The sequence below is a fragment of the Plecotus auritus genome (genome assembly GCF_963455305.1).
Source record: "Plecotus auritus genome assembly, chromosome: 3".
Taxonomy (NCBI): Eukaryota; Metazoa; Chordata; class Mammalia; order Chiroptera; family Vespertilionidae; genus Plecotus; species Plecotus auritus.
In genome coordinates, this window is record NC_137772.1 from 109,562,150 (window position 1) to 109,585,919 (window position 23,770).

A 23,770-nucleotide genomic window follows, 5' to 3' on the forward strand; every position below is an offset into this window, starting at 1 on the left:
CTGGCTGAACAGTATCATCCTGGAGCCTGGCTCCAAACCCAAAATGACAGGACAGTCTGGATGGAGGAAAACAGACTAAAGCCACTAAAGCCACTTACTAAAGCCTGGTGTTGATGCAGAAGGAGGCAAGGCAAGGAGAGGTCCACTGTCCAGTCACAGGCACAACCCAGACCAGTCTGGAGGAAGGCTAGGGGGGCCCAAGTAAGTATCATGAGTTCAGCAGAAGTTCAGCCTTGCAGGAGTGTGGCTGGGGGCTTTCCCGGACACAAGGGGAGCTCATGAGCCGGACTATCATGAGTGCCAAGTGTCTGGTTGCTGGAACCCTGCGATGGCTCTTACCAGTCCCCACACTAGGCCTTCCCGGGTTTCAGCACCAAATGAAAGGTTTGAAGTGGGCCTGGGTCACACACCTATGACATGAGGCCATAATGTATCAAAAGAGATTTTATTCCAGACACCTGGGTGCAGGTGGGCTGAGACCAAGAAAGGCACCAGCCAAGAGAGCAGGGAGAGATAGGTTTTTATTAATTTTTTGCTGGCTATAAGCTACTCTGCTGATGTAAGGGTCTGAGCCGTCCTTGGTTCCTCCCATGCCAGGTGTCTTCTGGTTATCTGAGCTATGCTGTGCTCAAGGCTGCAAGCTTTTTGCAAGCCATCTGCTAAGCACTATAAGTTTTTCTCTGCCCCGTTTTATTCTCTTTAACCCTTTCACTTTTAAGGTTGTTACTGATAGGTACTTATTTATTTCCATCTTAATTCTGTATACCTAGGTTTCTCTCTGTATTTATTCTCATTACAGCAGTCCCTTTAGCAATTCTTGTAATGCTGGCTTGGTGGTGATATACTCCTTTAGCTTTTTTTTTTTTTTGTCCTGGAGGCTCTTTATTTGACCGTCTATTTTGAATGATAGTCTTACTGGATATAGTAATCTTGGTTTCAGATCCATGCTTTCCATTACCTTGAGAACTTCATGCAATTCCCTTATGGCCTGTAGAGATTCTGATGGGAAATCAGGTGTCAGCCTTATTGGAGCTCCTTTGTAGGTCACAGTTTGCTTTTCTATTGCTGCCTTTAAGATTCTCTCTTTGTTTTTAATTGTTGGCATTTTAATTATGATGTGTATGGGCATGGGCCTATTTGGGTTCTTATTACTTGGTACTCTCTGTGCCTCCTGAACTTATGTGACTTTTTCCTTCACCAGGTTAGGGAAGTTTTCTGCCATTGTTTCCTCAGCTACTTTCTCTATCCCTTTCTCCCTTTCTACCTCTTCTGGCACATCTGCTATTCGAATATTGTTATGTTTTCCCAGAGCTCCATTAAGCTGTCCTCCTGTTTTTTAATTGTTTCTTTTTTTTTCTTTTGGTTCTCTGATAGAGTGATTTTTTTCAACCCTGTCTTCTAATTCACTGATTCGATCCTCAGCTTCCCCTAATCTGCTGTGTATTCCTCCAATGTTTTGTTTATTTGTGCTATGTTATTCTTTATTTCTGTTTTCATAGTTATTATATCTTTTCTTATGCATTGAGCATTTTTACCATCATTACTCTGAACTCTGTACCAGATAAATTTCTTATTTCCATTTTATTCATCTCTTATTTCAGAGCATTCTCTTGTTTCATTTGGGGGTTTCTTTGTCTCCTCATTTTGGGTCCCTGTTTTGGTTTGTGACTATGTACTGGGTAGATCTACTTTGCCTCTTAAATGTCAAGTGCTGTTTCTTACTAATTTGATCAGGCAAAGATTCAAAGCCTCCAGAAATTGCCTCTGTCTACAGACTGATAGGATTTTGTCTTGAATTGTCCTCAGGCAATTGTCTATGGGTGTGCCAAGAGTTTTTTGTTTGTTTGTTTGTTTTTTCCCCAACAGGATGGGGGCAATTTCTTCTGCATGGAGGCTAATTGTTATTCTCCATCTCTTAATTGGCCTGAGAAACTCTGCACTTTGGGGCAAGGTTTTTTCCCAATAGGGTGGATCAAATGTCTTCCCCCCAGGCAAGGTCGCCAGTATGGGAAATGTCTGCCTGAGAAAGAAGACATCTGCAGTGTGAGGGAATGACTCAGCATAGGAAACTGGGATATCTGCTTTCTGCACTTGAACCTCAGAGCCCCCAATCCTGGATTCTGCTCTCAGAGCTCCAATACACTCTGCCTGTCCTCTGCTGGAGTACATGGTGGGTGGCTCCACAGGGAATTTTGTGCGTTGGCCCTATAATAGGGTGCCTGGATTTCCAGCAGTAAATTCCTGCAGGCAACAACCCCACTGTTTTTCACAGCCAGATGTTATGGGGCTACCCTTCTCAGTTCTGGTGCTCTCTGCTGGGGGTCCCAGCTTGGATATTAGACCCCAGAGTTCTCAGTGGCAACTCCCTATAGCTGATATATCTCTGTGGAACTTCAGTTGCCTGACCAGCCTTTTCACAATTCTGCCCCTCTTACCAGTCTCTATGTGGTCTCCACTTTTGGTCCTTGGTTATCAGGGTTCTCACCATTGAGTCTTCTGTTGTTTATTCAGGAAGATTTTCTGTATTTTAGTTGTAATTTCAGTTTGGTCCTAGGAGCATGTCCATGCAGCATCCACTTACATCTGCACCACTTTAAATCTGCTCCAACACCCTTCTTTTGATAAAAACCCTCAGCAAAGTGGAAATAGAGGGATAATACTTCAACATAATAAAAGGCTTATATGACAAACCTACAGCAAACATAATACTCAATGGGCAAAAACTAAAACCATTTCCCCTAAGAACAGTAATGCCCAGTTTAACCACTCCTATTGGACTTAGTACTAGAAGTACCAGCCACAGTGATCAGAAAAGAAGAAGAAATAAAATGCATCCAATTGGAAAAGAAGAAATAAAACTGTCATTATATACAAATGACATCTTATTGTACATAGAAAACCCTAAAGACTCCATCAAAAATAAAACTACATTTAATAAATGAATTCAGCAATGGAGTAGGATACAAAATTAACACCCAGAAATCTATGGCATTTTTATACACCAATAATGAATTTACAGAAAAAGACACTAAAAACATCCCATTTACCATTGAGATAAAAAAATTAAGCTACCTAGGAATAAAATGAACTAAGGAGGTAAAACACAAGTACTCAGAGAAAACTACCAGATGTTGGAAAAAGAGATAGAAAAAGATATAAAACAATTGGAAAAATATACCATGTTCATGGATTGGTACAATTAACAACATTAAAATATCCATTATACCCAAATCAATATATAGGTTCAATAAAATCCCTATTAAAATAGCAACAGCATATTTCACAGACCTAGAACAAACTCTCCAAAAATTCATATGGAATAAAAAAGACCCTGAATAGCCACAGAAATCCTGAGAAAGAAGAACAAATTTGGAGCGATCACAATACCAAATATCAAGTTATATTACAAAGCCACTGTTCTCAACACAGCCTGGTACTGGCACAAGAACAGACATAAAGACCAATAGAATAGAATAGAGAACCCAGAATTTGACCCAAGCCATTATGCTCAATTAGTATTTGACAAAGCAGGCAAGAGCATACAATAGAGTCAAGATAGTCTCTTCAATAAATGGTGTTGGGAAAATTAGATAGGCACATGCACATAAATTAAATAAGACTGAGGGGATTCCTAAGATGGCAGCTGGCAGAAGGGAGGTGAGGGAGAGGATATGAGTGAGTTAGGGGGTGAAAGGATAAAATGTCTTAAAAAGCAAGAGGAGTACCTAAGAGAGCTTTGGGACAACACAAAACAAAATGTGTGGATGTGTATGGTGTGTGTGTGAGTGAGTGAGTGACAGTCAAATCTGGTAGGAGCAGCAGGGGATGGCAGACCAGGCTCTCTTGGACAGGGAGAACTTACCACCAATGCAGACACTCCCCAGGCTGCGGGACTCTGGCATGGAGCCCACACCATCTTGAAGGGGAGAGCAACCTCTTATAGGAACTCATCAGCACCACCATCCAGATAGCTCTTCGACACTGCCTGTGACCCAGAAGCCACTCCAGCCAAAATTTTGCTGCCCCAACCACAGACCTGCATACCCTAGGACCTCCACTTCCAAAGATGCACCACTCCCGCAGCAGTAAGTGTGACTTCCCCCTTCTCTAGAGGCAGACCTCCATACACCACAGTCATGTGTTTCCAGCGCACAGGCCTCCTGAGCCTACCAACCCACAGGCAGCTCTTTGATTCTGCTGTGAGCCCCCGCTAGGTGCGATCTTATACAAACAAGGGTGCACTGCCTAGCAGTAGAAATTCTGAATTCCCTCTTCTGGGATAACAGCTCATAGACACCTCACTCATGTGGCTTCAGCACCAGGGCCCTTCAGAGTGCATCAGTGAGCCATGCTGGCAAATGCAACATTGATGCCCCTGTGAGCTGCCACTGGAAACGCACGTATCCAACCATGGGCGCAGCAGCAAAAACTGAGCCTTTCCACCCCACAGCTGCAGAACTCTGGACACTACAGTTGTACTTTTCCAGCACACAGGCCTCCGGAGCCCACCACTCCACAGGCAGCTCTTGGGTGCTGCTGTGAGCCCCTGCTGGGCACACATGATTTCAACCAATAGCGCAAGGCAGCAAAAATTAGGACATCCCTCTCTCCAGCTGCTGACTTCTGGACACCGCAGTTGCACTTTTCCAGCTCTCAGGCCTACATCAAAAGAACCCAAATAGCTCCAATAGGGAATACACTAGATTACCAAGCCCAGGAGACCTGAGAGATCACACCAGTAGCACCACCCCAAAAAGAACCTGAGTAGCAAAGCATTCGGATATAGGACACAGAAACAATTAAAACATTATAGCAAAATGTGGAAAGACAAAGAAAGCAATCCCCACAGGAAAGAAAAAGAGGAATCACCAGAAAGGGAGCTAAGTGAAATGGAGGCAAGTAACATGTCAGAGAAAGAACTCAGAGTAATGGTTATAAAGATGCTCAAATGGCTGGATGAGAAATACACATAACTCAATGACAAATACAAACAACACAATGAGAATTATAAGGAGCTGAATGAAAATGTCACCAACATGAAAAGGAACAAGAGGAAATGAATAATGACATAGCTGCAATAAAGAACACAATGGAAAGCTTAAACAGTATTCTAGAAGAGGCTGAGGACGGCATCAGCGAATTAGAAGACAGGGTAGGAAAAACACACAAACACAAGAGCAACTGGAATGAAAATTTAAAAAGCAAGAGGAGAGCTTAAGAAAGCTTTGGGACAACACAAAACAAAATGACATCCGCATAATAAGGGTACCAGAAGGAGAAGAAGAGAAGCAAGGAATAGAAAACCTGTTTGAAGAAATAATGACAGAAAACTTCCCTGATATTGGCAAGAAAAAAACTACGCATGTCCAAGAAGCATAGAGTCCCAATCAAGATAAACCCAAAAAGACCAACACCAAGACACATCATAATTAAATTGGCAAACATCAATGACAAAGTAAGAATCTTAAAGGCTGCCATAGAGAGACAAAAAGTTACCTACTAGGGATCTCCCATTAGAATATCAACTGATTTCTCAACAGAAACACACCAGGCCAGAAGGGAATGGAATGAAATATACAAAGTAATGCAAAGCAAGGGACTGAATCCAAGAATACTATATCCAGCAAGGCTATCTTTCAAAATTGAAGGTGGAATCAGGAGCTAAACAGACAAAAGGGCTAAGAGAGTTTATTACCACCAACTCAGCAATGAAAGAAATGCTAAAGGGACTGCTGTAAAAAGAAGAAACAGAAAGGCAAGAATAAACACAAACATTAAGAATAAAAATGACAACAAACAAGTACTTATCAATAATAACATTAAATGTAAATGGATTAAATGCTCCAATCAAAAAGCATAAGGTAGCTGAATGGATAAGAAAACATAACCTCATGACCTTATATTTGCTGTCTGCAAGAGACCCACCTCAAAACAAAGGATTCACACAGACTAATAATGAAAGGATGGAAAAAAATTTTCAAGCAAATGGAAATGAGAAAAAAGCTGGGGTTGCAATACTTATGTTGGACAAAATAGACCTCAAAGTAAAGTCCATAACAACAGATAAGGAAGGCCACTACATAATACTAAAGGGAGCAATTCAACAAGAAGATATAAGTCTGGTAAACATATATGCACCCAATACAAGAGCACCCAAATACATAAAACAACTTCTGGAAGATATCAATGGAGAAATAGATAGCAATACAATCATAGTAGGGAATTTTAATACCCCAATGACACCACTGGATAAATCTTCTAAACAAAAAATCAGCAAAGAAACAGCAATCCTAAATGACTCACTAGATCAGATGGACTTAATTGACATCTTCAGAATATTTCACCCCAAAGCTACAGATTATACATTCTTCTCCAGTGCACATGGAACATTTTAAAAGATAGACCACATATTAAGACACAGGCAAAGTTTCTTCAAATTCAAGATGATAGAAATCATAACAAGCATTTTCTCAAATCACAATGGCATAAAATTAGAAATATACTACAATAAGAACAATGACAAAAATCGAACACTTGAAGGCTAAATAGCATGCTATTAAACAATGATTGGGTTACCAAAGAGATCAAAGAAGAAATTAAAAGCATCCTGGAAACAAATGACAATGAAACACAACAATCCGAAATCTATGGGACACAATGAAAGCAGTCCTGAGAGGGAAGTTCATAGCTCTACAGGCCTACCTAAAAAAAAAAACAAAAAACAACCAAAAAAAAGTCCAAAAACAATACAAAAAAAAACAAACAAACAATAACAACAACAAAAAAAAAACAAAACAACAAGAAAAACTGGCAATAAAATTATCTACCATTGCAACTTAAATAATTAGAAAGAGAGCAACAAGAAAAGCCCCTGGTATCCAGAAGGGAGGAGATAATAAAGATCAGAGCAGAAATAAATGACATAGAGGGGAAAAAAAAACACAATATAAAAGATCAATGAAACCAAGAGCTGTTTTTTTGAAAGAATGAACAAGATTGATGAACCTCTGCCAGGCTCACCAAGAAACAAAGAGATGCCGAAACCGGTTTGGCTCAGTGGATAGAGCATCGGCCTGCGGACTGAAAGGTCCCAGGTTCGATTCTGGTTGAGGGCATGTACCTTGGTTGCGGGCACATCCCCAGTGGGGGGTGTGCAGGAGGCGGCTGATCGATGTTTCTCTCTCATCGATGTTTCTAGCTCTCTATCCCTCTCCCTTCCTCTCTGTAAAATATCAATAAAATGTATTAAAAAAAAAAGAAACAAAGAGAGAGGACCCAAGTAAACAAAATCAGAAATGAAAGAGGTGAAGTAACAACTGACCCCACTAATATACAAAGGGTTGTAAAAAAAATACAATGAACAACTTTACTCCAACAAACTGGACAACCTCTACAAAATGGATATATCCCTAGAAAAAGGAAAGCTCCCAAAACTCAATCAAGAAGAATAAAAAATCCTGATTAGGCTGATAACCATTGATGAAATTGAAACAGTAATTAAAAAGCTTCCAGCAAACAAAAGCCCTGGACCAGATGGCTTCACAGGGGAGTTTTACCAAACATTCAAAGAACTAAAACCAATCCTTCTCAGACTACTCCAAAAAATTCAAGAAGACACACTTCCAAGCTCTTTCTATGAAGCCAGCATTACCCTAATTCCAAAACCAGATAAAGACACCACAAAAAAAGAGAATTACAGGCCAATATCCCTGATAAACATAGATGCTAAAATCCTCAACAAAATTTTAGCAATCTGGATCCAGCATTATATTAGAAAGATCATACACCATGACCAAGTGGGATTTATTCCAGGAATTCAAGGCTGGTACAATATCCACAAATCAATAAACGTGATACATCACATAAACAAGTTGAGAGATAAAAATCACATAGTCATATCAATTGATGCAGAAAAGGCATTTGACAAAGTCCAACACCCTTTTCTGATAAAAATACTCAGCAAAGTAGGAATAGATGATCCTTCTATTCCTACTTTGCTGAGTATTATATGATAAACTTACAGCCAACATCATACTCAATGGGCAAAAACTAAAAACCATTTCCCTTAAGAACAGGAACAAGACAGGGATGCCTGCTTTTACCACTCCTGTTCAACATAGTACTGGAAGTGCTAGCCAAAGCGACCATACAAGAAGAAGAAATAAAAGGCATCCAAATTGGAAAAGAAAAAGTAAAATTGTTATTATTCACAGATGACATAATACTGTACATAGAAAACCCTAAATACTCCATCAAAAAATTTTAGACTTAATAAATGAATTAGGCAGTGTAGCAAGATACAAAATTAACTCCAAGAAATCTATGGCATTTTTATACACCAATAGAAAACTTACAGAAAGAGAAATTTAAAAATACCATTTATCACTGCACAAAAAAATTTTAAGATACCTTGGAATACAGTAGGTCCTCCTCTTACATCAGAGATCTGTTCCTACAGCGCTATGTAACGCATTTTTCACTATAAGTCGAAATCCACCTATATGAGCACCTATGTCACTCACATGGAGCACATACACAGCAATAATGAAGTGAAACAGTAAAAAAAAAAAAATTTAAAAGAAAGATAAAAATTCCTGACCTTTACTTGTGGTAAATAAATAAAAAATCATAGAGCACATATCACATGATCTCACTCGTGTATGGAAAATAAAGAACATTATAACCTGATGAACGAAGAGATAGATACAGAGGCAGTAAATTATGGACCAGACTGTCAAATTACAGCGCAAAGGCTGGGGAGTGTTGGGGACGGGGGGAAAGAGATCAATGGAAGGACTTGTATGCATGCATATAATAAGCACAACCAATGGACACGAGACACTGGGCGGGGGCGGGGGATGAGGGCATGCGACAGGGGTTAGGGGAGGCTAGGGGAAGGTCAGTGGGGGGGAAAAAGGAGATATATGTACTACTATCTGTAATACTTTAAACAATAAAATAAAATAAAACATAGAGCACATATGTACATACGTGCTTTCCTTTCATTCCGTTGAAATGACGGAAATTCTTATTTTCTATAAATAAATGGGAGATGGCGAGGTAACCATTAAACTACATACGTCGAATTCAACGTAACCCGAGGACTGCCTGTAAACTTAACAAAGAAGATAAGAGACGTCTATTCAGAATAATACAGGATGTTGAAAAAAGAGATAGAGGAAGACATAAACAGTTCATGGATTGGTAGAATCAACATCATTAAAATTTTCACACTGCCCAAAGTAATCTATAGATTCAATGCACTACCCATTAAAACACCAACAGCATATTTCACAGACCTAGAAAGAACTCTCCAAAAATTCATCTGGACTAAAAAAAAAAGACCCCGAATAGCTGCAATTATCCTGAGAAAGAAGAACAAAGTAGGAGGGATATCAATACCAGATATCAAGCTGTATTACAAAGCCACTGTTCTCAAAACTGCCTGGTACTGGCACAAGAATGGACATATAGATCAATGGAATAGAATAAAGAACTCAGAAATTGACCCAAACCACTATGCTCAATTAATATTCAACAAAAGAGGCAAGAGCATACAATGGAGTCAAGACAGTCTCTTCAATAAATGATGCTGGGAAAATTGGACAGATACATGCAAAAAAATGAAGCTAGATCACCAAATTACCATATACACAGAAATAAACTCAAAATGGATAAGTGACTTAAACATAAGATGGGAAATCATGAAAATATTAGAGGAATCTATAGGCAACAAATTCTCAGATATATATGGAAGCAATATCTTCACTAATATAGTTCCTAGGGCAATGGAAGCTAAAGAGAAAATAAACAAATGGGACTACATCAAAATAAAAAGCTTCTGCACAGCAAAAGAAACCATCAACAAAACAACAAGAAAGCCCACCTCAAGAGAGAACATATTTGCCAATGTTATCTCTGATAGGGATTTAATCTCCAACATTTACAGGGAACTCACACAACTTAATAAAAGGAAGATAAACAACCCAATCAAAAAATGGGCAAAGGACCTAAATAGACACTTTTTTAAAGAAGACATAAGGAAGGCCAAGAGACATATGAAAACATGCGCAAAGTCACTAATCACCCAAGAGATGCAAATCAAAACGACAATACGGTACCATCTCACACCTGTCAGAATGGCTAGTATCAAGAAATTAACCAATGACAGGTGCTGGCAAGGATGCAGAGAAAAAGGAACCCTCATGCACTGCTGGTGGTAATGTAGACTGGTGCAGCCACTGTGGAGAACAGTATGGAGTTTCCTCAAAAAACTAAAAATGGAACTCCCATTTGACCCAGTAATCCCACTTCTAGGAATATATCCCAAGAAACTAGAAACACCAATCAGAAAGGAAATATGCACCCCTATGTTCATAGCAGCAAAATTTACCATAGCTAAAATTTGGAAACAGCCTAAGTGCCCATCAGCAGATGAGTGTATTAGAAAACTGTGGTACATCTACACCAGTGGTCGGCAAACTGCGGCTCATGAGCCACATGCGGCTCTTTGGCCCCTTGAGTGTGGCTCTTCCACAAAATACCATGGCCTGGGTGAGTCTATTTTGAAGAAGTTACGTTAGAAGAAGTTTAAGTTTAAAAAATTTGGCTCTCAAAAGAAATTTCCATCGTTGTACTCTTGATATTTTGCTCTGTTGACTAATGAATTTGCCGACCACTGATCTACACAATGGAATATTATGCTGCTGTAAAAAGGAAGGAACTCCTACCATTTGCAACAGCATGGATGGACCTGGAGAGCATTATGCCAAGGCACATAAGCCAGTCAGAGGAAGATAAATATCACATGATCTCACTCATTTGTGGATTATAATGAACAACATTAACTGATGAATAAAAACAGATCCAGAGACAGAAAAGCATCGATCAGATGCTCAAACCTCAGAGGGAAGGTAGGTGAGGGTGGGGGTAAGGGGGAAAGATCAACCACAGAACTTGTATGCATGCATATAAGCCTAACCAATGGACGCAGGCAACAGGGAGTGAGGGTGAAGGCAGGATTGGGGGGTGGGGGACAATGGAGGGATAAGCACACATTTGTAATACCTTTATCAATAAAGTGGAAAAAATAAATTAGACCACTAACTTACACCATACACCAAAATAAACTCAAAATGGATAAAAGACTTAAATATAAGACAGGAAACCATAAAAGTCTTAGAAGAATCCATAGGCAGCAAATATCAGACATATCTTGTAATAATTTTTTTACTGATGTATCTCCTAGGGCAATGGAGATTAGGGAGAAAATAAATAAATGAGACTACATCATAATAAAAAGCTTCTGCCCAGCAAAGGAACCATAAACATAATAACAGGAGAGCCCACTACATGGGAGAATGTATTTTCCAATGTTACATCTCATAAGGGTTTAATCCCCAAAGTTTATGGAGAACTCATAAAACTTATCAAAAGAAAGATAAATAGTCCAATCAAAAAATGGTTAAAGCCACTAAATAGACATTTCTTCAAAGTAGACATACAGAAAGACAAGGGGCATATGAAAAAATGCTCAAAGTCACAAATTATTGGAGAAATTCAAAGCAATCGACAATGAAGTACCACTTCACACCTGTCAGAATGGCTAGCATCAAGAAATCAACAAAGGATAAGTGCTTGCAAGGATGTGGAGCAAAGGGAACACTCATACATTGTTGGTGAAAATGCAAACTGGTGCAGCCTCTTTGGAAAATAGTATGGAGTTTCCTTAAAAAATTAAAATTGAACTCCCATTTGATGCAGTAATCTCAGATTATATCCTAAGACATCAGAAAGAATATATGCATCCCTAAATTCACAGCAGTGCAATTTACAATAGCTAAGATTTGGAAATAGCTTAAGTGCCCATATACAGATGAGTGGATTAAAAAATTGTGATACATCTACACAATGGAATACTACACTGTTGTAAAAAAAAAGAACTTTTACCATTTGCAACAGCATGGATGGACCTGGTGAGCATTATGCTAAGTGAATAAGTTAGTTGGAGAAAGATTATTATCACTTGATCTCACTCATTTATGGAATATAATGAGCAGCATAAACTGATTAACAAAAATAGATCCAGAGACAGAAGCACTGAACAGAATGTCAAACCTCAGAGGGAAGTTAGGGGAGGGTGGACAGTGGGGTAGTTGGGGTGGCAGGACAAGAGATCAACCAAAGAACTTGTATGCAGATAAGCATAACCAATGGACCAGACAATAAAGTGTGAAGGCCTGCACTGTGGACAGGTGCGAGTAGGAAGAGGTCAATGGGGGAAAAAGGGGACATATGTAATACTTTCAACAACAAAAATTTTTTAAAAATGCTCAGAGTTATAGTGGTCAAGTAGTTTGATGTACTTGTCAGTGTAAAATAAAGACTTTTAAGGCTAGTTTTGGGACATACCGTATGTCGTTTTAGACATTTAGAAGCCAGATCATATAAGTTTCTATATTTTGTATTAGATTTGTATTTTCCTGTGAATGGCTATCAGTAATTTAAGAATTATAAGAGAAAGAGTGATTTGATCAGGTTTACATTTTAGAAAGTTTAGATATTGGCATTGTGGAGGCTAAAGAGGGAAGATCTATATATATAAAAGCCTAAGCGATCATCGCAACTGAACGGACGACTGAACAGGCTGCGTGGGATGACCAGGCCAGCAGGGAGGTTATTGAGAGGAGACCAAACAACTGAGCAGCAGGTTGTGTGGGGCAACCAGGCCAGCAGGGGGGGGGGGGCAGTTGGGGTGCAAAGGCCAGCAATCAGGCAGGCAGGCAGGTGAGCAGTTAGGAGCCAGTTGTCCCAGATTGTGAGAGGGATATCCAACTGCTGGTTTAGGCCCTATCACCAGAATTGGGCCCAAACCAGCAGTCAGACATCCCCCGAGGGGTCCCAGATTGGAGAGGGTGCAGGCTGGGCTGAGGGGAGCCCCCGCCCCTGTGCATGAATTTCATGCACCAGGCCTCTAGTGAAGAATAATATCAGTGAGACTTTTAAGAAGGATATTGCTATAGCTGTATCATAGGAAATAAAGTAAGTCAGCAATACAAAAAGGGAATGCATTGACCATTTCAAGTGTGGCCAATAAGTCTTAAAAAATTATTCTTAACATTATTTAATTTTGACTCATTTCCATTTAAGTAGTCAAATGTGAATAATAGCGACAAACTTGGACAGCACAGGTCTAGAACTTTAGAGAGAGGCATTGTCTGGCAACATGGATTTTAGAACATATTGAAAACATCTATATATATAAACGCCTAATATGCAAAGTGTTCCCTCAGGAGTTCGACCAACTGGGAGTTCAATCACTCACTATGACATGCGTTGACCACCAGGGGGCAGTGCAGAATGAAGGAAGGCCCCAGCCAGCAGCCAGCAGCTGGTGAAGGGAGGCCCCAGCCAGCAGTGGCAGTCTCTAGTGACCCTACCCATGCACAAATTTTGTGCACTGGGCCTCTAGTATAGTATATTTTAAAACATATATGTGGGTCCTATGGTACATCCTATCTAATAAAAGAGTAATATGCAAATTAACCCTCACTCTGCTACACCCACAAGCCACACCCACCAGCCATGCCCACCAGCCACGCCCACCAGCCAATCAGAGTGAATATGCAAATAAACCCGACCAAGATGGATATGGTCAGAGAGAGCACGAGGGAGGCTTGGGTTTCCCTGTCGATGGAGGAAGCCAAGCTTTCTGCCTGCCCTTGCCGGCCTAGGCCTCTACTCAAGGCTACAAAGTTTCAATGATAGAAGATACATAAACCCAAACAGAAATGGCGGCAGCCACGGAGCTGGAAAGAGCAGGAGGCTAGGGTTGCCCCCGGTGATGGAGGAAGCCAAGCTTTCCGCACACCCTGGCGGGCCCAGGCCTCCGCTTAAGGCTACAAAGTTTCAATTATAGAAGATACATAAATCCCCCCCCAAAATGGCTGCCTCCACGGAGCAAGCAGAAGGCTTGGCTCCGCTCCAGGCTACAAAGTTTCAATTGTAGAAGATAAATATACCCCAGATACCAGGGCCTCCGCTTGGGTCACCAGGGGGCGTGGCTGGCCTGCAAAACACCACAGGCCCCTCACCCAGGCTGCCCCACGCCCCAAGGGAACCCCCACCCTGATCCGGGACACTCTTCAGGGCAAACCAGCTGGCCCTCACCCGTGCACCAGGCCTCTATCCTATCTAATAAAAGAGTAATTAATATGCAGATTGACCATCACTCCAACACACAAGATGGCTGCCCCCATGTGGTCAAAGATCCTGCCCCCATGTAGACACAAGACACAAGATGGCCACCACAAGATGGCCAGCAGGGGAGGGCCGTTGGGAGGGACCAGGCCTTAAAGGGAGGGCAGTTGTGGGCGATCAGGCCAGCAGGGGAGAGCAGTTGGGGGAGACCAAGCCTGCAAGGGAGGGCAGTTGTGAGCGATCAGGCCAGCAGGGGAGGGCAGTTAGGAGGGACCCAGGCCTGCAGGAGAGAGCAGTTAGGGGTGACCAGGCCTGCAGGGGAGGGTAGTTAGGGGTGAAGAGGCTGGCAGGGGAGGGCAGTTAGGGTGACCAGGCTGGCAGGGGAGCAGTTAGGCATCAATCAGGCTGGCAGGGGAGTGGTTAGGGGGTGATCAGGCTGGCAGGCAGAATCGGTTAGGAGCAATCAGTAAGGTATGCAGGCGAGCAGTTGGGAGCCAGCAGTCCTAGGTTGTGAGGCCCAGTGGGATCGGGCCTAAATGGGCAGTCGGACATCCCTTAAGGGGTCCCAGATTGGAGAGGGTGCAGGCTGGGCTGAGGGACACACGCACCCCATGCACGAATTTTGTGCACCGGGCCTCTAGTTTTAAATAATGGATAATGGTGAAAAGAACTCATGAGAATGACAGAGAAAGGAGCCATGAGTTGCAACCTGGTAATAACAACATTTTAGCTTTGAATGGGAGAAAAGGAGTCTGGGTGAACTACTGAGAGGGAGATAAGAATGAGATGGTGTTAAGAGAAGAATGTCATAGAACTTAAAGCAAGATAAGTTTCATTTCAAAGGGTTCAGTCATTAGAGGCTTCTGAAAAGTTGAGTATTAATAGGTTTGAAAAGTGTCAAAATGTATCTGGCAACTAGCAGGACTATGACTGACCTGAAGGAAAAAAAAATTATTACATTGATGGAAATAAACACCATGTTAGAGTAAATGGGAGATGAGCTTAAAATTACAGAATAAAGAAAATCAGCCTGGCTGGTGTGGCTCAGTGGTTGGGCTTCTGCTCATGAGCCAAAAGGTCACAGTTCATTCCCAATCAGGGCACATGCCTGGGTTGTAGGCTCCATCCCCAGTTGGGGGGGGGGGCATGTGGGAGGCAGCCAATAGATGATGTTTCTCTCCCATTGATGTTTCTATCTCTCTATCCCTCTCCCTTCCTCTCCCTTTAAAAATAAAAATATATTTTAAAACAATTTTGACAAGGGAACTTATATAACAGTCTATATTTTATTTTTTAAATATAGTTTTACTTATTTCACTTAACTGTCAAATTTTTATTTTTTATGTGTTTTGTGTAGCACAATGAATTACTAAATTCACAAAACATTTCAGTCAATATGTGGCATTTTGAGTATAAAACATGCAACTACTGGAATGTTTGTATAATATCCTGCTTAAGGGAAGTTGAAAAGTCTGAAATTCAGAATGGTAACAAAAATCAGAGCATTATATTTTTATGCACAGTATATATATAATGACAAATATTATTGAACTAATATATCACACCAATAGAAAGAAAAAGTATTCAAATTGGAGTGTGAATAATTTATCCAGAAAAATGTTGTTTCATATCAGACTCCAGAAGAAGTAAAAATGTAACTGAAGATGTATAGTGATTTTTTGTACAGATGCTCCTCAACTTATAATGGGGTTACATCTCAATAAACTCCATCCTAAGTTGAAAATATTGACTGGAAAATGCACTTAATACACCTAACCTAGCAAACATCATATCTTAGCCTAGCCTACCTTAATTGTGCTCAAAATACTTACCTTAGCCTATAGTTATGCACTTATCTTGAGTTTCTTTCTTCATCAGAAGCAGGAAACACAGATGTGCGTTTTGTAGACATGGTGGGATGTGACACACAAAACACAATATCAAAAAAATAGCAATGCAGTACACTCTAGAGTATTGGTTGTTTAGCCTCATGTTGGAGTGGCTGACCCAGACTGAGGCTCACTGCCACTGCCTTGTATCATGCGAGAGTATTATACCATAGGGTTGCTATTGAATGTACCATTGTAAAGTTGAAAATCTTAAGTTCAATCAATCAGTCAGGGAACATCTGTGTGTTAATTAGATAATTGTCCATTCTCATATCTAATGACAATTAAAAAATATTCTTGGGATTGATGTGAAGATTAGGTTTCTCCACCGTTTTTTTTTTTAATTCTCTAACACATTTAGGGAAGATAACTTTCATATTAATTAAATATTCACATCATTTTTTTGCCATCACTTCCCATATCTCCTCTGGCTATGAAATTTAACTTGATGAAGCAGTCAGTTCACTTCTGGTGCATGTGTTATAAAGGGGGCATTAAATTATATTATTTCGTGGCAATAAACATCTTTCCCCTTCAGAAAGTTCATTCTGAAAGTGCAGGACTAGGAGCAGGCTTTTATTTCCACATTTTAGGTCAAGGTATTTTCTCAACTGAGTCCCCTGTTCTTTTACTGACTTTCAATTCAGTAGCAATTCCATTGTCACTGATAAGTATGTCAGTTTAGAAACTCTCTCAGCCTCTTTAGCACCTTCTCTCACTATTGCATTTGTATATCACAGTTTTAAAATGTTAAACTTTATTTTTGCCATCCTATTAAATGTATTTCTATATATCCAGAAAGACAAGTCTATGTATTGAAAAATAACCTTCTTTTCTCTTTTAAGGTTTTTTTTGCCATCTTGCTCTGTCTTCTCTCTCTCTCTTTCTCTCTCTTTTATTATTCCACTGTAAATATTTAAATTTTATTTACTTAATGTACTTAAAATTTAAATATATTTCAAAACCATCTAGCCTTCCCAATGTGAGTTTTATATTTTTCAAATTTACTGAATTGGAAGAGGGCAATACAGTTAATAAAAGATCCTTCTTGCCCTGGCTGGTTTGGGTTGGTGGATAGAGTATTGGCCTGTGGACTGAAGGGTCCCAGGTTCAATTCTAGTCAGGGGCACATGCCTGGGTTGCGGACTTGGTCCACAGTGGGGGGCATGCAGGAGGCAGCCAGTCAGTGATTCTCTCTCATCATTGATGTTTTTAGCACTCTCTCCCTCTCCCTTCCTCTCTGAAATCAATACATATATTTTTAAAAAGATCGTTCTTAGCACTAACTCTTTGGTTCATCCACTCATTCCTTTGTGGGTATTATTTACCTCACTTAATGGATGGATAAACAGTATCTAATTAATGTCTCATGCCCAGTTCACATCTTAACAGTCTTGATTAGAAATATGGTTTTTTTCAGTGTATCATTCTTTTAAAAATTTACTTATGAAATTTACTTTTGTGGCAGTTATATAGAATAAATTAAGTATATTTTAATAAATCTAATTTATCATTATCTGCTCCTTCCCCTCCCACAAGATCTCAGTAGCTTCTATGTTGTTCACCAATCCCTTCATTGTCACTGACATCCTGAACTTGGAAATGAGAAGTCAAATGCTGTTTATTACCTAATTCTTTATTTGATACTATTTTAATAAAATAAAATAAATGAAATAAAGTAGAATGAATATAACAGTTGCATCCTCTAGGTGACTCCTAATCTTGTTGGAGTCACAATTCACATGAAGTTCTGATACCGCATGTGTGTGTGTACAAACTTTCATTTTAACCTATAATTTGGGTAAGCTGTATTCAAGCATAAGTCTTACACAAAAGCATTGGTAAGAAACCTCAAATTCAACTCTAAAAAATGGTATATTCATATATTTTTCCAACAGCAATGGCTAAAAACAATGTGAGGTAGTGAATAAGAATGTATACTGCCAAGATCTATCTATATATATAAAAACCTAAGTGACCATTGCAACCGAACGGATGACTGAACAGGCTGCGTGGGGCTACCAGGCGGGCAGGGGGGTTAGTGAGGGACAAACAACCAAGCAGCAGGCTGTGTGGGGCGACCAGGCCGGCAGGGGGGTTAGTGAGGGGGGACCAAACGACTGAGCAACAGGCTGTGTGGGGCAACCAGGCCTGCAAGGGGGGAAGTTGGAGGCGACCAGGCTGGTGTGGGGGCAGTTGGGAGTGACCAGGCCAGCAGGGGGTGCATTAGGGGCGATCAGGCAGGCAGGCAGGTGAGCAATTAGGAGCCAGTGGTCCCAGATTGTGAGAGGGATGTCCTGGATTGGAGAGGGTGCATGCTGGGCTGAGGGGACCTCCTCCATGCACAAATTTTATGCACTGTGCCTCTAGTATATATATATATAAGCCTAAGCGACCCAACAACCGAACAACTGGTCAACCAGTTGCTATGATGCACGCTGACCACCAGGGGGCAGATGCTCAATGCAGGAGCTGCCCCCTGGTAGTGAGTGCACTCCCATAACCAACCTCCCATGGCTGGCCAACCTCCTGTGGTCCCTCCCCCGTGGCTGACAGGCCCTGATCGGCCCCAACTGGGACTGGGCAAGATGGCCCCAATCAGCTCTGAACACCAGCCTAGCTGAGGGACTCCACCCATGCACGAATTCGTGCACTGGGCCTCTTGTAGAATAAATGCTAGCTATTATCACTATTAAGTATGTACCATTGTACTCCTGATAAAAGTAGAAGTGAAGCCCAGAATGTTGATCTCATATACTCTTATGGATGCTGGCATAGAGTGGGAAAAGAAGACCTGGAGAAGCTGGTGACAGCTGTCACTTTAAGGCAAATATTTTAATGTTACCACTGATACATAAATGGGGCATCCAGGATCAGAAAATTAGAATGAGATATATGACATCATAATAATCTTGATTTATTGAAGTTTTAACTATACTAGAAGAAGAAGAAATTGTCATTTTCATCTAATAATATAAATTCTATTTCTATCATTCTAGGGAGTTAAAGCACTCCCAAAATAATAAAAATTATAATCACACTTCAAGCAAGTATTTTGCATATAAAAGTGAATACATTTAAACACCAGCATTACTGTTTACTTTCCTCTAAAATTTAATTTTTCTTTTTCTTTAAAATATTGGCATTTAAAGATTTCACAACACACCCTGTATGCAATTGTGAAAATAAGTTTATATCATGCTGTGTAGTTGGCCGTATTATACATTTAAAATACCAAGACTAATAAAATACTTGAAAAAAATTTTCAAGATTATTGGATTCCCACTTTTAGCTTAGTCTATAAAGTCACCTTAATAAAATAGTCAATCTCTTGCCCTGACCGGTTTGGCTCAGTGGATAGAGCGTCGGCCTGCGGACTGAAGGGTCCCCGGTTCGATTCCGGTCAAGGGCATGTACCTGGGTTGCGGGCACATCCCCAGTGGGAGGTGTGCAGGAGGCAGCTGATCGATGTTTCTCTCTCATCGATGTTTCTAACTATCTATCCCCTCCCTTTCCTCTCTGTAAGAAATCAATAAAATATTTAAAAAAAAATAGTCAATCTGATAGGCCAGAAAGGAACAAATTATAAAATAACAGTTTTGGATATTAGTTCTTGAACCTAGGCATTTGAGAAATCATGATGAATAATTTAGACATCAAAAGGTAAAACTTAACTGCTTGATAACAGAAATTACTATTAGAGTTACCATGTAAACAATGCATAATTTCCCAAATAAAAGCATTACATTAAATACAATCACATGTGTTAATGCAACATATGTTTAATCTATAGTTAAAGCATTATTAACCTTGTTAACTTACTCATAAAATATTTGATCTAAAAAGATCAGTTAAGATGAATATGCATGCTCAAGTACCTATAATGTTCCATTCATATTAATTTAATATGGTGTTTGTAAATAAACATGTGACTTGTATATAAATGACATAGAGTAATAAAATAGTTCAGTTCATGAGTATGAAATCAAGAACTAACAATAATAAAAAAGTATATTCAAAATATAATGCCTATTTCTGTAAATTTATGACACCAATGTAATATTAAATCAATATAGTTATCAGCAACTTTTTTTCTTATTACTCTCTCTTAAGGTGATCTTTTATTTTAAATAATTTTCTCATCTTCAACTATATTTTTGCTATCACTTTCAAATAATAATACATTTTATAATGAATATATTACTGCCTTGTGGTTTATTGTTTCATGATCTAGAGGTAATAGAATTTTTAAAAATAGCAAGTTCATAATGAATTATCTGTTTAATCCTTTTCTAAATTCTTCCTTTGAACATTGGATTGTCTGAGCTGATCTTGATCATTAATATATTGAGTACATATTCTTTCCCCTTCAATGAACTTACTTATAAAAATAAAAATGAAATTATGCTCGGTATAACATTTTATTGACATTGGTATCATTAATTTACTTTAACACTGATGTCAATACTTACTTATATTAAAAATAGATTACATGCCAAAAACAATGTATGGCCAAGATAGTGATATTCATACTCTCACCAGGATCCCCATGATTAGCAAAATTGACAGTGAATAATATATTTGAGTATCCCTGGTGAATCTCAAAGATATAGCCTCTGATTTTCAAGGTTTTCTGCTAAAATTATAAATATTTATTATAAATTTTATAAATAACTTCCAAAACTCTGTAGGCACATCCTTTGACAAATGTCACCTACAAAGTAACTTTTTCTTTTTTCTTTTTTTGTCTCAGCTTTATTGATATATAATTCACATACCATAAAAATCACCCATTAACGGGTACATTTCAGTGGTGTTTAGTATATTCCTAGAATTATTTAACTATCATTGAAATCAATTTTAGAACAGTTTTACCACCCCCAAAGAAACCTTGTACCCTTTAGCTGTGCCCCTTTCCCCTACCTTCCCTCACCCCCAGCCATAGGCAACCACTAACCTTTCTTTCTCTCTAGAATTGCTATAGATATGCTTTCTCTATAGATACAGTTCTAGATATCCTATATAATAAAGAGCTAATATGTGCCCTGGCTGGTTTTGCTCAGTGGATAGAGCGTCAGCCTGCAGACTGAAGGGTCCCAGGTTTGATTCTCGCCAAAGGGCACATGCCCAGGTTGCGGGCTCAATCCCCAGTAGGGGGTGTGCAGGAGGCAGCCGATCAATGATTCTCTCTCATCATTGATGTTTCTAACTCTCTATCCCTCTCCTTTCCTCTCTGAAATCAATAAAGAAATATATTTTTAAAAATCTACATTAATAAAAGAGAAACATGCAAATTAAGCACCATTCCGCTACGCCCACCAGCCAATCAGAGGGAATATGCAATTTAGAAGGAGAAAGATGGTGGCCGAGCAGCTGCTCCAGGCATAGAGTGGCCAGGCGGGACAGGATGCCTGCTATGAAAGGGAGGGCAGGGGGGTGAAGGGATCTACAGGAGGGGCACTCTGACCACAGCAAAGACAAAGACTGCAGACTTCAGCTGAGTCTGCAACAAAGATGAAGATGGCAATCTGCAGCAAAGATGGCAGACTCTGGCTGGAGTCTGCAGTGAAGATGGCAGGCTCCAGCCGGAGTCTGCAGAGAAGACAAAGAAGGCAGACTCTGGCTGGAGTCTGCAGCAAAGGCGGTGCCAGAGGAAAACCGGTGCTGGAAGCCAAGGGAAGGAAGGCCTATTGCACAAATCTCTTCGTGCAATGGGACTCTAGTAATAATAATAAAGAGCTAATATGCAAATGGTCATCATGCCCTCGCACCCTTGCGCCCTTGCTCCCTCTCGCACCAGGGCCAGGGGACCTGAGGCCAGACCTGGGGACCTGAGGCCGTGCCCTGAGGTGGCAAGGGGGATCTGAGGCTACACCCTCCGCCTGGTGGGGATTGATGGGGGACCTGAGGCTGCACCCCGTGCCCTGCGGGGCTTGACAGGGGTGGGGCCGGCTGAGTCTGGGTCTCGCATAATTTGAGGCATGTGCAGGTGTGGGGACTTGACTCTGGGGCCTGTGGTGCACCCTAGACTCTGACAGGAGGGAGATTTTCATATACATTTTACTAATTTTCTTTCATCTCTGACACTTCTATTATAGAGAAAGGGCAAATAGCATTATTAAAATATTTCCCCTAATCAATTCCCTTTTAATATGCACAAATTTTGTGTACCAAGCCACTAGTTTCATGTAAATGAAATCATACAGTATGTCGTCCATTATGACAGGCATCTTTCACTTGCAGTGTTTTCAAGATTATCCATGTTATAGTAGGTACCAGTACTACATTCCCTTTTATTATCAAACTAGAGGCCTGGTGCACAAAATTTGTGCACAGGGTGGGGGTGTGTCCCTCAGCCCAGCCTGCACCCTCTCCAATCTGGGACCCCTTGAGGTATGTCCAACTGCTCATTTAGGCCCGATCCCACTGGGATCGGGCCTAAACGGGCAGTCGGACATCCCTCTCACAATCCAGGACTGCTGGCTCCCAAGTCCTCGCCTGCCTGCCTTCCTGATTGCCCCTAACCACTTCTGCCTGCCAACCTGATCACCCCCTAACCACTCCCCTGCCAGCCTGATTGATGCCTAATTGCTCCCCTGCCAGCCTGTTTTCCCCTAACGGCCCTCCCCTGCAGGCCTGGTCACCCCTAACTGCCCTCCCCTGCAGGCCTGGTTCCCCCCAACTATTCTCCCCTGCAGGCCTGGGTCCCTCCCAACTGCCTTTCCCTGCAAGCCTGGTCTCCCCCAAGTTCCCTCCTCTGACAGCTTGGTCCACCCCTAACTGCCCCCCCCCCCCACTGCAGGCTTGATCACCCCCAACTGCCCTTTCTTGCAGGCCTGGTCCCTTCCAACTGCCCTCCCCTGCTGGCCATCTTGTGGTGGCCATCTTGTGTCTTGTGTCTACATGGGGGCAGGATCTTTGACCACATGGGGGCAGCCATCTTGTGTGTTGGAGTGACGGTCAATCTGCATATTACTCTTTTATTAGATAGGAAAGAGGTCTGGTGCATGGGTGGGGGCCAGCTGGTTTGCCCTGAAGGGTGTCCCGGATCAGGGTGGGGGTTCCCTTGGGGTGTGGGGTGGCCTGGGCAAGGGGCCTGTGATGGTTTGCAGGCCGGCCACACCCCCTGGTGACCCAAGCAGATGCCCTGGTATCTGGGGTTTATTTATCTTCTACAATTGAAACTTTGTAGCCTGGAGTGGAGCCAAGCCTTCTGCTTGCTCCGTGGTGGCAGTCATTTCTGTTTGGATTTATGTATCTTCTATAATTGAAACTTTGTAGCCTTAAGTGGAGGCCTCAGCCAGCCAGGGTGTGCAGAAAGCTTGGCTTCCTCCATCACCGGGGGCAACCCTAGCCTCCTGCTCTTTCCAGCTCTGTGGCTGCCACCATTTCTGTTTGGGTTTATGTATCTTCTATCATTGAAACTTTGTAGCCTTGAGTTGAGGCCTAGGCCGGCAAGGGCAGGCAGAAAGCTTGGCTTCCTCCATTGACAGGGAAACCCAAGCCTCCCTCCTGCTCTCTGTGGCTGTAGCCATCTTGGTTGGGTTTATTTACATATTCACTCCTGATTGGCTTGTGGGCATGGCTTGTGGGTGTAGCAGAGTGATGATTAATCTGCATATTACTCTTTTATTAGATAGGATAATATTCTGTTGTTAGGATTGCCACATGTCAAAGTAAAT

At 41.0% G+C, this 23,770-nt stretch overlaps 1 protein-coding gene across 1 annotated transcript in view; it reads left to right on the forward strand.

Annotated features, from left to right (window-relative positions):
- Positions 1-23,770, forward strand: part of TRPC4 (transient receptor potential cation channel subfamily C member 4) — a 497,078-nt gene that overhangs the window by 107,288 nt on the left and 366,020 nt on the right. The window lies entirely within an intron of this gene.